Below are 16142 nucleotides of genomic sequence, written 5' to 3'. Positions count from 1 at the left end.
GGAGGTGCAGGGAAAGATCCGTCTAGGTATGCTGGTGGGGATTCCTCTAGGTAGGTGGTAACAAACGCTTCGGATGCTGTTGGTCTTATTTTTCGGGGTATTTGCGGTGGCACTCTAACGGGTCTTTCTACTGGGGCCACTCTTGCTAGTTCCTCTGAAAGGACGGGATAAATACCAGCAACGTCAGTATTTGTTTTCCTTTCAGTCTATTCTCTTTTTACCCGCTCCCCTTCCTCCTGTAACTTCTTTTCTTTGGCTTTTTCAGACTCCTGTCTACTTCTCTCTGCTTTGTGGAACACTTACTCTGTTCTTCTATGTTACTCCTTGCGCCAAAACTCAATGGCATCCTTCTGAGCAGGTCTACATTTTCTCTTCCATATCTCTTACTCTACCTTCATAATGCATCCCACGTTCCCGTGATAGGCCATCTACACTTTGTCTCTAAATCCTTCCTGTAATCTACCCATAGTTCTAAAAATAACACGGCATCTAAACCATGCTTACAGTGCATGAAATGTCCAGGTGTGTCCCTAGGCGGAATGTTAACTTGTTCCTCTAGTACACCTTTTCTGGTACATATCTTACTCAGTTTCGAAAACAACGGCATGTTGGAATGTAACCGAAAACAAAAATCACAATGACCCAAAAAACAAAAAAACCACAATGAAACAAACTTACATAAAAACCTGACACATTCAAACCTAACTGAACCTGACTAAGACAATAACATTCATACAGTTAAATCGGTGCACCTGAAAACTTGGACTTTAATTCTGTAATTCTTTAATTCTTGATGCATGCTCTTGAACATACCGGTCTCACAAGTGAGACACGTCTTTACCGTGTTCATTAAATGAACCCGTCTTGATTGCAACCCCCATGAGAAAACTCACCGGGAAGCAGAACTTGAACTTGAACTTGAAGGCCTCGGATACTTGACGCTGCGCAGGGAATGGCGTATCTTGGGTGGATCTCTAGAAACCTCGGACACAGCTCTCTCGTAGGTGGGCTCTGGGTTAGGACGATCCGCAATCCTCACCGCCTCGTATGGATGCCTGGTCGCAGTCCTCCTCCTTCGGTGGCCTGAGGGAGTTGGCGGGAAAACCCGCGACGTGCGCACTTGAAGTCCGTCACGGCTGTGGAAGGGGGCAAAACTGGACCTTCATCTCCGGCGTGTGGGGAAAGAGATTGATCTATTCGGGCGCCATTAATGTCGTAAATAAAATATTACGCTCCCATAATTTCTATAATATCAATATGATCATGCATAAAGCAAGAGGCTGAGTCTGTGGTATCAGATTCAAAAGGGCTTTATTCCAATAACTCGAGTTATAGGGAGAATAGTTCCATCACCACAAGGGATCAGGAAGGGACTTCTCAGAATAATTCTCAAACTTTATTCACAGAGTACAGTATATATACATTTGATATTATACGTAAGCAGAAGAGCAAGAGAGAATGAGATAAGAGCATGTGGGCGTGTAAGTAGGCGTGAAGGTGGGCGTCCATGTGGGCGTCCACTTGATAATCATTGGTGAATGTCATAGGTGGGTGGATACCTGGAGGGGGTTGCGTGATCAGCTGGAATTGTACTGGAACTTTGCCTTACTTGTGCTCAACTCGAGCATGACGTGTAACTGACGTGGGGAAGGGTTGCTGTGCAACCGGGGAGTCTGGAAGTGAGGCCTTCAGGGAGGCCTTCAGTGTCAGAACGACCAGCACATCTTGTATTATCTGATATCTAAAGTCTGGAGCAGGGACTGATTTGTGACATAGGTTGCCCATCACCAAGAGCCAATGTGGCATCTATTTCTTCATTTACTTCATTTACTGTAGAGGCCTTACATGAGGGCTATGGGCTTTTTACTGACGTGAGCTTTGCAATCTCACAAAGAGAGACAGTAAGGCTAGGCTCCCTCCTTGCAGACGGGTCGTGTTTATTCCTCCTTCTCCAGGCAGGAATGCGGCTCGGTAGGAGTAAGCAGATAACCGTGCTCAATACTGTCTCGGCACCTCTGACAGGGCCCCTTTGGCTGAGGCCCAAGTGTGCAAGGCCAAGGATACGCAGCTGCAGCTTTCTGAACGTCTGCGGCCTGAAACCTCTTTTCGGGTCTGGCTGAGCCACAAAACACGGGTTTTCATGTGGTGCAGGAAAACATGATGCAAAACGTGTAGGCCTCAATCAGGGGTGGGGGAATCATATCGCCCGACGCCCGAACCATGTTGATGTTTATGATGGGCAAGAAGATTTAATGTCTAGTTTGTCCGACGGACAAGTAGACATTAAATTGCGTAAATAATAAATATCAAAGCTGTGGGCACTCAGGAGCGCACAGCCAATCAGAAATCACAAAAGAAACTCAGAGAACCTTTCGAGGCCTCTGACAGTCATGAGCATCGGATCGCGCTCCCCTCTCCTGCGTCGCAATCATGTTACCAGGCACAGGAACAATCTGTGCCCCTGCGTCTTTTAAACATGAATTGAGCGCTGTCAGCAACTCAGCATTTCAGCACGTGAGTTAACCGCTGAGGGGCCTGAGGTACCATCTGCTGCAAATGGGTGTCTCACCCCCCCCCCCCCCCCCCCCCCCCCCCACTTCTAATAATCTGTGCTTTGACGAGAGCACCAAGACGCAGCTGTGCAAGAGACTTGACAGTGAGTATCCAATACCGGTGAGGCCCGGGATTGTAACAATGTTAATGGTGAGGCTGCATGCTCCCGAGGCAGGTGGGTGTCTACTGTGAGCCTTCATGAGTGTGTTACATCGATCTGTTCTGCCAGAGGTGTATGCCTGCCACCTGTTAGCGTGGGAGACTGTGTGTCACTTTGTGTGTGAACTGTGACTCATTTGGCTTGTTTTTCGATGGTTTTCAGGAAACACTGGCAGGTCAACTGGGAGGTCAACTCGTTTCGTCAGGATCACAAATTGCCTGAAGAGAAATTCAGGATTAGACTGTTTTTTTCGAACGCAGTTAACAATTTTGACACGACTACGTACCTTGCCAGTGAAACTGAAGCCTGTATCAAAAGTATGTTTTTTGTGGTCTTTATGGTTGTGTGGGCGACTGTGCATGTATTTTGGGATAGTTTAAGATGAGTGGGTCTGTGTATGAGGTATTGGTGATGTCGAGTGTATTTTTATTATTCGAGGGGGTCCGGGATGATATTAAATTAAGACTATTGGTTATCTCAGTCTGGGGGTGGGCTTAGGGGCACTCTGCAGAAGAAAAAAAAGAATGTCTGCGCATTTCCGAAGGTCATGAAATGCAGGGCATCTCAATGCCTCAGAAAAGCTGCACATGAACGCACTTTCAGCATTCAGTAGTAAGAGACTTGGGAGGGGGTGAGGGAGGAGAGGGGTTTTCATTCTTGTCATTTCGCCCTCTGCCCTTTGTAATTTGCTCTGGCACCGTCCTCATTCTAGGAATCGGATGTAGGTTCCTGCATTTTTTTGTCTTCTCGTCCCCTTAACTCTGTGTGGCCCTGTGCTCCGAGATCTGGCCCCCTCCGCACCCTCTACATTGCTGAATGGGTATAAAGGATATATGAAAAGCTTTATGTTGTGCTCAAACACGAAATTCAGTTTTCACAGGGCCTACACTTCCCAGCTGTCTCTCTGACTCGGTCTCTGAAGCAGCCAGGGCATGCATTGCAGTTTCACTTAAACTGCATGTCCCCGATACCCTTGTGCATCAGACACTGGCGGTATCTGAAATGCAAGTGCAGATGCACGGCTACTCTATTTATCTAGTGCTGCAGCAGAGTACTGGCCCGTCAACCCCATAGCTTCTGCACCAATTAAAACAAATATGCAGTTGATGCACACATGTGCAAGGATTTTTCGGCCAGTTCCCAATGACTTGGTCTACCTCTCAACTGAAAAGAAACGCTGTGCTCTGAACTTGGGCCCTTTCGACTTTAAAATGTAGTAGCTTATTAAGATCTGGGCTAGTGGTGAGATGGTAAGAACCAGTCTATGGTGTGTGCGAGATGAACACACACCAGTAAGATAGCACTGCCTATGAGTGCACCTACTGCATAATTCTTGTGCTGTGCACTCTTAAGTGCAGGTCGTAGAACCTTTACACCCCATCACTTATCCTTCACAATGCAGAACAGAGCACCTTCAGGAATGGGATTACAGGGTGCATGAGCAAGAAAAATAGCTCAGTGAGTTCACACACCTTGCTGCCACCATAAGTGTAATTGTTTAGTTCACCTGCACTCTAGCATGGAGCTCCAACATTCCTAATGTCTTCTTTCTCTGCCTTCGGCCGGAAATATGGGATGTGATCTGGTTGCAGTAGCACTCCAGCTAAAGACTCAATCCCAAAGTGTGTTTGTCATTTATTAAGACCTAACTGGTTCCTAGATTACTACAGATCTATATTTTAGCAATCTACCCCGAAACCGTTTCTGGCTAAAGACCCTGTGTGAAAAAAAACAGTAGCACATTTGTGTGTTATTGTATTTACGTATTATCTGTAATGAAGGGTGGGGCAATTACTGGAGGGTCATTTGCCTGCAACCATCAGCAGTAGCTGCTGTATACATTGCTTTATGTTCCAGTTATTAATTAGGGGTGTTAACTTTATTTGTTGTCAGTGCAAGGTGTGCGTTTCCATTTTGTCTGAAGTGGTGGGTAGGTTCAGGTTGAGAGGAGTTGTAGATTTTCCTTAATTGCTAAAGTATCTAATGCACTATACATGATGGTTCGTGTGTATTTGAAGACCTTTACACCTCTTATGGCTAGGGCTAGGAAGCAGGGAGAGATGGGCTTGTGACATGTTGGCATTTGTGCAGTGCTTTGGTCCGTGCCCTAAGTATGGTTTTGGTGTACCCCCTGCTCCCTTCCTCCTACAGCTTTATTTGGTCCTTCAGGGAAATACTAGATGTGAGTCAGTCTGCAGAAGGGGTTAGATGATGGTCAGACACCACAATAACAGAGAAAATAAAAACAAGTTGTGGCACTTCTGGATGTTTGTTCAGCTGAACAGTTAATATTGGATTTAGACATCCTGGCAGCTGAAGCATAAATAATCTTAATTAGTCAAATTTGCCTTGAATATCCATCAGGGCAGGAAAGGGTTTCCAACTCTACTGTGACTGAGCCCAGGTGTCCTTGCTAGGTGTGACATGGAATGCTGAGTCTTTCCAGTGACTCGCTATCCCTCCATCACAATGATCCTTAGCCCCCCCACTTCTAGATTGACTGTTTCTTTAACTTAGCTGTCCTTCCATTTGCCGTGAGAAGGGAATTAAGTTTTATTTGCTGCTATGTAAGTTTGAGTGTGTGTCATGTGTTCTACATAACTTTTGTTCTGAGTTAGACAAACTTGCACATCCACTGAAGAGTTGCCTCTCCATATCAGTGAAGCCTCCGCTGCTGCTTCCGCCATTACAACACCGGTACTGTGCAAGAGAACCTTGCACTGATACTGCCAGTTTTGTATATGATTCTTGTGTGGGAGAAGAATGTGCAGATGTTGCCTTGCATACACCATAATATAACCACCTTACACCTGCCCAGGAGTGTTAAAGGAGAAATTGATTTAACTTCCCCATTAAAAGTATAGAAACTCTGACTAGAATCGTGGATACGGTCTAAGTGAACCACAGTAACTCTGCTACGTGATTTTGCTGCTCCATGAAGAGTTGATAAGCTTGGCCAAGAAGTGCAGTTAGTCCCATCCACATATTTATCAGAACATCTCTTGCATAATTTTGAAGCAGGAGAGCTATGAGTTGGCCATACGAAGGAGAAACCCCTTCTGTCCTACAGGTTCGTATTCCGACACAGTCATCCCCAAAGACAGCAAGAAATTTAGTCAATTACCAGTCTGCACTCTGTCTTTAGATTATCATTTCTTTACATATGAAAGTCTGTCACAGACAAACCTGCTGATACGAGGGTGCAGTGCACAATGACATCTTCACACATGCTGTACAACTAGCCAGTTCAACATTTGCATATAAGTATGCATCACCATTCACTGCATAATTGAACTGGCGTTTGAAATATGTATTGCATATATGTTGCACTGATTGCAGTGCAGGCTCTCTGTGCAGACCTAGCTTAGTGATTTATACAGTAGGTAGGGCAAGCAGATATTTACAGAGGGCAAGTAGATTTCTGTAACATTTTGTCCCTTGGCCAAGTAGCTTTTTTAAACATTTCCACACCCCTGCTCAATACAGATTTGTCGTTTCTCTCATGGGAGACTGGATGATGGCAGGCCACGTTTATAGCATAAGCATCATGATAGACAGGCCATGGAGGGGAAATGCATGGGTTACATGCATGTATACATAAAGCGTTTGAGGGGGACATAGGGGACATATAGGTCTCACAATTTTTATTTTTATTTTTATTTTTATTTCCTCATTCCTTCAACCAGGTCCTCCGGCTATATTAGAGACGATGGCGCCAAAGGCAAGCCCGTCTGCGCCAGTCCGCGGCCAGGGGCCACCCCCCTGCCCGTTTCAATACAAATCAATGTACATACTCTTCAGAGCAACTCTGGAGGTTAAGGGGCTCTCCTAGCAAGAATTGTCTACACTCCATTTCCCCAACCATGGACGTTTTGAGTTGTCCACGTTGTTCTTACTCACCACTCCCTAATCCTAAACCCCGCCTGGCCCCTACAACCTCCTCAGTTTATAAAATGCTGTCCTTAAACTGCAGATCCTTACCCAAACACGGCACTCCAATCTCTATCCTGCTCCAAGAGGAGCGCCCGATGTGCTGTTTCTTACAGAAACCTGGCTCAATAATGAGTCAGAACCAGACCTGGTGCAGTGTCTCATACCGGGGTGCAATGTCCTGAGGAGGGACTGGGAACAGGGGAGGGGAGGAGGCATTGCCATTATTTTAAAAGAGGGTTTTAAATGTCGTATCGTCTCCAACCTCCAACATCATACCGGATTGTGAAAACTTTTCTTTCTCCATCACGCTTTCCCCCACCCACACCTTTTCGGGTATTCTTATTTACCACCCCCTGGACCTCATGGACAATTGTTCAAAGTTTTACCGCAAATTGTCATCAACATGGCAAGCTCTCCCTCAAATTTCACTGTACTTGGGGATCTCAACTTGCATTTTGACGATCCCTTGGACCCAGTAGTGACTGAACTAATCCAGAATCTCCTAGGTATCCAGATGAAGCAAAGTGTTACTAGCCCCACCCATGAAAAAGGACACCTCCTAGACCCCATCTTTTCCAATTGGAGGCTCAGTCCTAGTGCCATGGTCTGACGACTTTTTGGTCCCCTTCTCCTGGGATCTGCCAAAACCCCCTCTTACCACCGGCACGACCAGTAGCTGGAAACGCTCTTGGTCCAACCTTCCGTTGGACTCATGGAAATCAGCTCTGAAAAACTCCATACCTGCTTTAGATTCCTGTCCCACTGTTATGAATACCAAATTGAACCATTGAATCGATTCCTCCCTGGACCTAGTCATAACTAGGAAACGCATTCATAAAAAACTAGGAATAACCCCTCTCCATGGAACTCCCCGAAGGTGCATGAGTACAAACAAACCTGCAAAAGACTTGAGAGGAAATGGAGAAGAAACTACAACACAACAAGTAAACTGAAATACAGGGAATCCATAAAAATGTATCAAACCGAAGTGAAGGAGGCACAAGCATCCTACTATGAGGAAAGAATTAACTCGGTTTCAAACACACCACGCAAAAGTTTTAAAATTGCTAAGCATCTCCTAAAACTACCAGTGAGGGATGTCCCCCTTGAGGGCTCGCACGCATGGTATGATGCACTTGCAGAGTTCTTCTCCAATAAAATCAAGGATATCTACAATTCCTTTCCCCCTCCCGCCTCCACTGTTAATCCGCTGTCCGTGGAGAACTCCGTGCCCGGTGAGCATGCTCTCAAAGAAATTCCCTTGATGGACATCCTAGTGAACATCTGTGCCTCAGTAAAATCCAGCTCTCCTTGTGACCGGGCAGCCCCTCAATTCCTAGGCAAGGCTGGGGAAGTAGACCTCCTGGTGTTACTAAAGCTGATTAACTCCTCCATCTCAACTGGACTAGTACCACCACTTTGGAAACACGCCCTGGTGAAGGCGCTACGGAAGAAACCAAAACTTAACCCCGACATTCTTGGGAATTACTGCCCTACTTCCCTCCTTCCCGGGTTCAGTAAAATGCTAGAAAAGCATATTAATTCAGTTATTTCCACCTTCCTCGAATCTCACAACATACTTCACCCCTCGCAAATCGGGTTCCTCCCCCAAAATAGGACTGAAACCTCGCTACTGGCAGTGGTTGAAAAGGCCAAAAAGATTATCGACAAAGGTGGATCGACAGCTATCATCCTTTTGGACCTCAGTGCCGCTTTTGACACTGTTAACTATGACATCCTGATCCATAGACTGAGGAATGTCGGACTATCAGGCAGTGTTATCACCTGGCTGCAATCCTTTCTCGAGGATAGGACCTTCCAAGTCTTTGAAGGGGATAACATTTCAAACCGGATCACACTTGGCTGCGGCGTCCCTCCGGGTTCCAGTCCCTGAGCCCGACGCTGTTTAATATCTATATGAGCTCCCTGGCACAGATTGTCCTCCCTTTTGGGATAGAAATTGTCACCTACGCCGATGACACCCAATTATTGGTGGCCTTAAATCATCCAGAAAACTCCTCACCCTGCCTAGGCCCCTGCCTAGAGAGTTGCCAAATAGATGGAATCCTCCATCCTTAAATTAGATGGAGATAAAACGGAGCTTATGATGCTGGGTAAGTCACCCACATTTGATATCGGTTCAGCATGGGCAAGCTGTCTCGGCTCCCCCACCCACGCCCAAAGATCAGATCAAAAGTCTCGGCATGTGTCTAGATCGGTCACTCACATTTGATCATCAGGTGTCGAAACTAGCCGCATCCTGCTATGGCATCCTACGGATGCTCCGTAAAGTCCTTCCGCTCCTCCCCTTTTCAGCAAGGAGACTCATGGTCCAGGTCCTGATCCTCTCCTGCCTCAACTAAGGAAATGCTCTGTATCTAGGAGCTGCAGGGGCGACCATAAACAAACTGCAAGTTATTAAGAACTGTGCAGCACGCATGCTTCTTGACATCTCCAACAGCCACTCTGCAAGACCTGCCCTGAAAACCTTGCACTGGCTCCCAATTGTGGAAAGAATAAAATTCAAGTCCCTATGTATTGCTCATAAATCTTTCTGGAATAAAGGACCCCATCCTCCGATCCATCATCTCCCCCTACTGTCCTAACAGATGCCTCCGATCATCCAGTCTCTACCTAGCCTCGGTCCCCAAAATCAATAGAAGGAGAAGTGGTGGCCGGTCTTTCTATTACACTTCCGCTAAGCTCTGGAACACTCTCCTCCCCTCCCCTCCCCTGGGCCTCCCATTTACATTCAGAACCCAACCTCCTTTCCTTCTGTAAACGTCTGAAAACCTGTTTTTTCTAAAAACCCACCGACTAAGCTGGTGTGACCTGCCCTGTATCTCTACTAGCGCTGGGACGCCTTCTGGTAGCCATGCGCTCTATAAATATCCTTAACATAACATTATTTTATAGAGGTGGGTGAGCCAGTGAAGGACGCCTGGCTTTAGCCCAGCTTGGAGTTTACTTGGATCCTCGGGCCAAAGCAAGCCAAGCCACTTGTCTGCCTCAGGAGGCCTTCTTTAGGGGTGACTGACATATTAAAAATCATGTTTGACTTTGCCACACATGGTGAAGGCAGAGTTGAGATCAAGCAGTTTACACTCTTCTGCAGTCTGCAATGGCAGGCCTCTTGTTAGTAGTTTACTTGGGCTACTCAGGGTGGCACAAATAGTGCTTCAGGCCCTGGTGACCCCTATAACACCCATGCCTGGGTACCATTGATACCATGTACTAAAGACTTATAAAGGTTTTAAAGTCCTTGCCAATTGGGGATGCCAATTCACATATAGCAACTTCAGCCTGCTCCAGTGTACTTTCAGAGTCATAACCTTCAGCTTCTGGAGCAAATGGTGTGGGGGTGACCATCCAAAAAGGGTACTTTCCTCCAGATGATGACGGAGGCAGTCTTGGGGCCTGTGTCCTGTGAGCCCTATCTATATTAAAGCATGGGGATAGCTCTCTGTCTAGAATTTATGTTTTAAACCAGTCTCCCCGGTTTGTTTTCCTTCTGCACCCTTCGGCAGTCCCACCAGCCGCAGATTATTTCTGCATGATCGGCCTTCTGCATCTTCCATGGAGTGTTCGAGGAGTGTTGTCGGCTCATTCAGTCTTTTAAGCTCGTGTAGGGGCGCCTGCCACATCTTGCAGGGAGGAAATGCGCCCCTCTGCCTCCATAGCTCACGATGATAAGTTGCGCAAGTATTCACAGAGGAATGAGACCCCTACCCCATAAATCTTGTCTGTCAAGTCTTTGTGGTTCTCTTTGATCACTTGGAGTACTGCTGCTGGGGAAACAATCTCTTCCTGTGGTAGTAGGGAAGGCCCAGTGCTCCACCCTCTACTGACCATCTATGTGCCACCGGTTTGGTGTATTTATCTATCTGTCCCTGGCCCCCTGCAGCCTTCTCCTTCACCATGTGGGCAATCGAATATCCAGTATGAGTATTTACTGCCTTGGGCACTCACATGTCCTCAGTCTCTGCCCCAGGATAATTGGTTGCCACCGTTGCGGTGCACGGCCAGATCAATGCCACTCCTCACCTCTGTGTCTGTCAGCAAGGAGTAGGCCGTCATTATCCAGAGTCATCGCCTGGTTGGTCCTCTTCCCTTCTAGTCTCCCACAGTGGGTCAGAATTGTTGTGAGGGGAAGGCCGCCTCACGTATATAGGAGGCAAAAGATGAGAGAGGTGCCTATCCACCTCTCGCAGCCCCAACGGAGTGTCAGTGGGTGACTTCCACCCTCACAGTCTACTCCGAGGTCTTGGCAGGTATTCTCAGCCCTGTCTCCTCTCTCAGGGGAGCCAGCAGCAGTGGGGGAGAGAGCTGAGTTCCACCCCCCTGTCCCCATCCGCCGCAGCAGGAGTCTCCGTGGGATGACCACTCCTCCTCAATGTCTGTTCAATGGCCGCTGCCCGCGTTTTCGACCCCCTTCTCAACTCATGTCACCCAGCAGCAGGAAGGAGTGATGGGGACAGGTAGCCAGCCACCAGCAAGGGCTGATCCCTCTCCAGAGGGGCAGGATACTGGAGGATATACATGGCTGGCGCAAAGCCCGTTTGGGTTGCAGCTGCCAGGAAAAAGATCTTCAATTAGTGTAGTGTAGAGACCACTGATAAGTTTCCTATATTTGCTCCATTTGTCTCAGTAGGAATTAGTAGTAGAGTCCGAGATAATGTTTGACTCTGGAGGTCTTCAGGGCACAGTTCAACTGCTGGTAAAGCTGGAATTTGGAGAGGTCGAAAACCTCCTGCAGAGTTTCAAGGGTTTGAGGGCCCCCTCAGGAAGGACCTAGCTGCTACATCTGGATCACCTGGTGTGTGACGATCTATTCCTCCTCAGTGGAGTCATCGTCCAACAGCAGGAGTAATCAGCTGTATCATCTATATGGGGACAATCTTGAAGAATCAATTCCCATGCCGGAGTGTGGTCTGGACTCGTCCGCTCCTTCTGTGCTTCGGCTTTTAGCTTTGTTTCCTCGCATGTGGCCCATTTGATTAGTTCTTTTCCCCACTCTTGGAGTGAGAGTCCCCTGAGGTGTTCCAAAATAGGGTTATCTCGCATTGTGCAAGAGCCAGGGCTATATCTGCACATCCTGAGGAAATCATATTGGCTTTAGGTTTAGGAAATACGCCTAGGAGGCAAGCCGGTGGGGAATTAGATTTGACTATGTTATGCCCTGTTGCGTCATTAATGTAACTTGTCTCCGTTTCCCAACTTTTGATCCAGTTTATTTTGTACCTGAAAAACGCTTTAAAGTCTGATTTGATGGACATGAGTACTGGCAGCGAACGTTCTGGGGAGGCTAAAGTGAGGAGTATGTCGTCCTCTTACAGCATAATTTCCAGGTTGCCGACTTTAGTTTCAGTTCCCCAAATGTCTTCTGAGCAGTATTGGGTGAATGTGAGGGGCTCTGGGGCTATCAGGAAGAGTATGGGTGAAAGGGGACAGCCCTGCCTCATGCTGCGTCCAATGGGTTTCTTTCTCTTCCTTTTGCTCTTCTCCTCTTCTTTTCTTGTCTGCCATCTGTTTGTTCTCATCCAAGTGCGCACTTCACATTATGTGTTGTATGCATGCTCAGAATGTAGATTTTCCTAAGTTTGAAGATTCAGAAAGTCTAGACTATTATGCATTTTATCCCTAGCTTTATCAGCATCCAACTTAAACAGTTACAAAATGACTGCACTTCCCAGAGCCCATTGGAATACATGACTACGGAAAACTGCACCTGGTGCACCATCAGGGCACACTAGATCTCATAGTTAATCCTCCTGTGCATGCAGCAAGTCCTCTTGTCTGATAATGCACATTGAAAACAAGATGCATAAGCTTTTCTGTTATCAGTTTCTATGGGTTCTAAATTGTAGTGTTTTTTTCAGTGTTTTACAAACGTTTAAAACATTTTTGCTTTATAAAAATTCACAGGGCTGGTGTTTATCCAAAGAATGTTGAGTTTATTTCCTTCTCTTGCTTGTCCCTATTGCCATTTCTAATATCCATCTATCTTCTCCTAACTCTCTTTTTTGAATTTGCTCTTTCAGGTAATGTTTCAGTGTTTTGCTCACCTCCAAACCTGTCTCATTTCCCATTGATCGCTTTCCAGCAGTCTAGTCCCAGGATGTGCAGGATGGAGGTATGTTTGCATCTCATTATCTCATAAATATTTGATTGCAGCTGGTGAAAGTTGTTTTATTTTTTATTCTTTTAAAACACCAACAAGAGGAAACTCATTGAGGGATACAGGTTGCAGGGAGCATCAATGACATAATATATGTGACATATGTAAACACATCATGGTTTGGCAGCATTGCCGTTTACATCTATGTCAGAGCAAGATCTGCTAAGGTAAAGGGTGATCACAAGGTGAGGAGGATGGTGAGGGCTACAAAACATGCCAATCCTAATCGCAGACAGTGCATCAATAAAACAATAAATTATAAGGAAGTAGGTGCGAGGGGGAGGCTGCAGGGAACACATAAGGGTAGATCAACATGATGTCTAATCCATGCCATCAGCCGGCGCGGCTCCCATCCACAGGGGAACAGAGATGGATGAAGAGGATCATATACATCATACTTGGGTACAATTGTACAGAAGTTATGCATTCATGAGGTCCCGGACATAGTTCCTTCATGGTGGTGGAATGTTTCTTGGCTTCTAGGTTAAGGATATACATATCCCAGTTTCCCCCACCCACTCTCCCCACTGCTCCACTGAGTAGCATGTGTAGTGTGTTGGCCTCTGCTCATGCACAGTGCAGGACAGTATGCAACCGCCTCTTAGTGTCCAGCACAGAGGCTGCTTTCCAAGACATTTCTATTTGGTGCTTGAAAAGTACGTATGCAAGGTCTGTAAACTGGTGCATGTGTTTGCCCCCTTTGCTTTAGGGCAACGGCCTAGCAGGCAGGATTCAGGAGTAGGTGACAGTGTATGGTCTGTGAACTCCACTATGGTGGCTGTATCATCGAGCCATGACACCTGTAGTGGTGGGCACTCGACACACCATATGTTAGAAGCTGGCATCAGCCAGTTTACAGCGCGGGCACTCTGGTGTCGAATCAGGAAACATGCGCTGGATATGGTGGGGGGAGAGATAACTGTGATGTGTGTAGTTAAACTGTGTGATTTGGAATCAAGGGTTCAAGTAACCCTTCGCAACATGTTGTAGCACCCGCATGCATGACTTGAGCGGTTGCGGGATCACAGCGTTCCATCTAGCCAATGCAGTCCCCGTGTGCAGCTGGTGAAAGGTTAATGGTCGGCATTTAACACACCTTCCTGTTGCCCTGTTCTTCAAACAATCATTAAAGTTTGGCTGAAGTGAGGTGCTCAGTGCTGTGTTATTGGAAGCCATTGTCCTACTACCCAGTTCTTTATCTCAAAATACTTCTGGGCTATAAATGTTTTATTTCTGTCTGATCTGGGCCTGCACCCGCTCTACCTGTCATAGAGGAGAAGCTGCTGAGGAATTAGCACACATGCTGCTAGTTTCAGACTCTTCGGGCACAATGCAGTAACAATCCACTATCCAGCTGCCTCCCCTATCACTTGTTGACTCTGTCCCTCCCTTTACCCCAATAGGGAGCTCAGCTGCTTATTGGTTAGCTTTGGCTGTACAAATACAACATGCATAGCACCCTTTTCAAAAGAAGAACACTTTGGTGACAGCAAACCCTGCTGTTGTGTAATGCATCTTAGATAGTAAAGACCCTTGTGGCCTGCAGCCCGCTTCGGATCATTTGCTGGTGTGTTTCACACCATGAATTAATTTGATTTTACATTGTTGAGCTGTGCCTATGGCATTTTGTGTGTATTTGAAAAGCAGTGCTAAGCATGTGGGCCTTTGTAAAAGCTGTGTAGGGACTGTGTACTTGCGGGCATGTGTGAGAGTCGCAGAAGGCACTTTATCCTTGTGTGATGTGCAGTGTGCGCTGTTCTGGTGCATTCTCCATCTTGTGGAAATAATGAGCGCACCTCAGTATTGTTCTATTAAATGTGGTCACAGTTTGTTCAAGTGATGTTGCAAAGCGTGAGTAGGAGGTGAGACCTATGGAAAGTTATGGGAAATACATGGTTTAAAAATCTTGTTTGCAGGTTTTGTGCTTGAAAAGGAATGTCGACAGTAGGGCTATGTACGTGAGGAGCAGGTGAATAAATGTAAGTAAAGGACCTAACTTTATGGTTGAAAGCGTAGAGGGCAGCTGAGGTGTAGGAGGTATGGACAGAACCATTTGACTTAAGAGAGGTTTTTAAGAGAGTGTTTCAGGTACTGGCATGGTCCAGGAGTGAAAGGGTGCTAACAGGCATCGGGGCACCATCTATGCACTCGCTGCACAGACTCACCACAGCTTTTGACTCGTAGGCAGCCAGGCTGGTGTGCTATCTCAACCAGCACTAAAGTTAGAGGTGGGACAACTACACAGACTAGCCCAGCTCAATCTCCTAGTCCAGCCGGAGATCTCCCACCCCGATGTTAGATGTGGAATGAACAAACAGCCTGTAGCTCAGTGTCAATACTGGCAAACTAAAAATAGCTAAAAAACATTTGAGAAAGGTAAAACCAGAAAGTAAATAAAATCAATAAACTGATGCTCTACAGCAATATGTGGGAGTCATTGATTTATTTAAAGTTTTACATAGCGTGAACATGACACAAGACAGTATCAGAGTGAGAGAAAGAGGCAAGGCAGACAATAATAAAAAATACTAACAATCACAGTAACAATACAGGAAGGAGCAGTATCCAAGCGGGGGAAGAACTCCTATTAGTCTAAAATAGCGCTACATAAACGATTAGGGTGAGAGAAACCAGTGGTGGCTGGCAAGAATGCCAATTGGAGGGGCGGGCAAATGAGTGGGGGCATAAAATAAATACAATACATAAAATACATTTTTGAAAAAAACAACTGCTTGCGCAGGCTGATCCTTCTCGCACCGATCCTCTTCTTTTCCAACGTCACATCCAGGGCCCCAGCTAACCTACTTAACCAATCCATGCACTGCTCTCAGCATGATAGAAGCTCCAGGATTGGAGGGAGCGGTGTGTCTTGGGGCTCCAGAGGACAGTAAAGGCATGTGCAGGCTATCAACCCATCTGTCTAAGACGGCTGAGTGGAGAGGTTTATAATGCGTATTTTAGGCTGCCCGTCACAAGACTGCCATCCAAAGACACATGCGCACTATAAACTAGTGCACAGGAAGCCCACCACTGCTGCCACTCGCAGGCCCCGCCCTTTCCTCAGTCAGTACGGGGGGACGAAAAATTATATGGTAATGAATTAACTTCATTATCATTGTATTTTTCGTCTCTGGGGGTTTTCTGGGGTGCAGTTAAGTGGGGTGATGCTCCTTCCCTCCAATGGAGGAGCCGCCCGCAGAGACACTGGTAAGGCAGGCAATAATAAACAATAATAACCATCGCAATAACATTATCATGGGAGCTAGAGCAAGAAAGTGTTCATCATTAGCACTTTCACGTATCTTTTGAAAGATGCAG

At 46.5% G+C, this 16142-nt stretch overlaps 1 pseudogene across 1 annotated transcript in view; it reads left to right on the top strand.

Moving 5' to 3' along the window:
* LOC146838969 (uncharacterized) overlaps positions 1 to 16142 on the top strand; it is a 97567-nt pseudogene that overhangs the window by 62363 nt on the left and 19062 nt on the right. Inside the window, exon 2 of the transcript XR_014960736.1 lies at positions 12688 to 12779. The product of XR_014960736.1 is annotated as an uncharacterized LOC146838969 (transcript). The remainder of the gene's footprint in view (positions 1 to 12687; positions 12780 to 16142) is intronic.

This window comes from Triturus cristatus, chromosome 4_2, assembly GCF_964204655.1.
Source record: "Triturus cristatus chromosome 4_2, aTriCri1.1, whole genome shotgun sequence".
NCBI classification, from domain to species: Eukaryota; Metazoa; Chordata; class Amphibia; order Caudata; family Salamandridae; genus Triturus; species Triturus cristatus.
The sequence above is the reverse complement of the archived record's forward strand: the minus strand, read 5'-3'. Positions and strand labels throughout refer to the sequence as shown.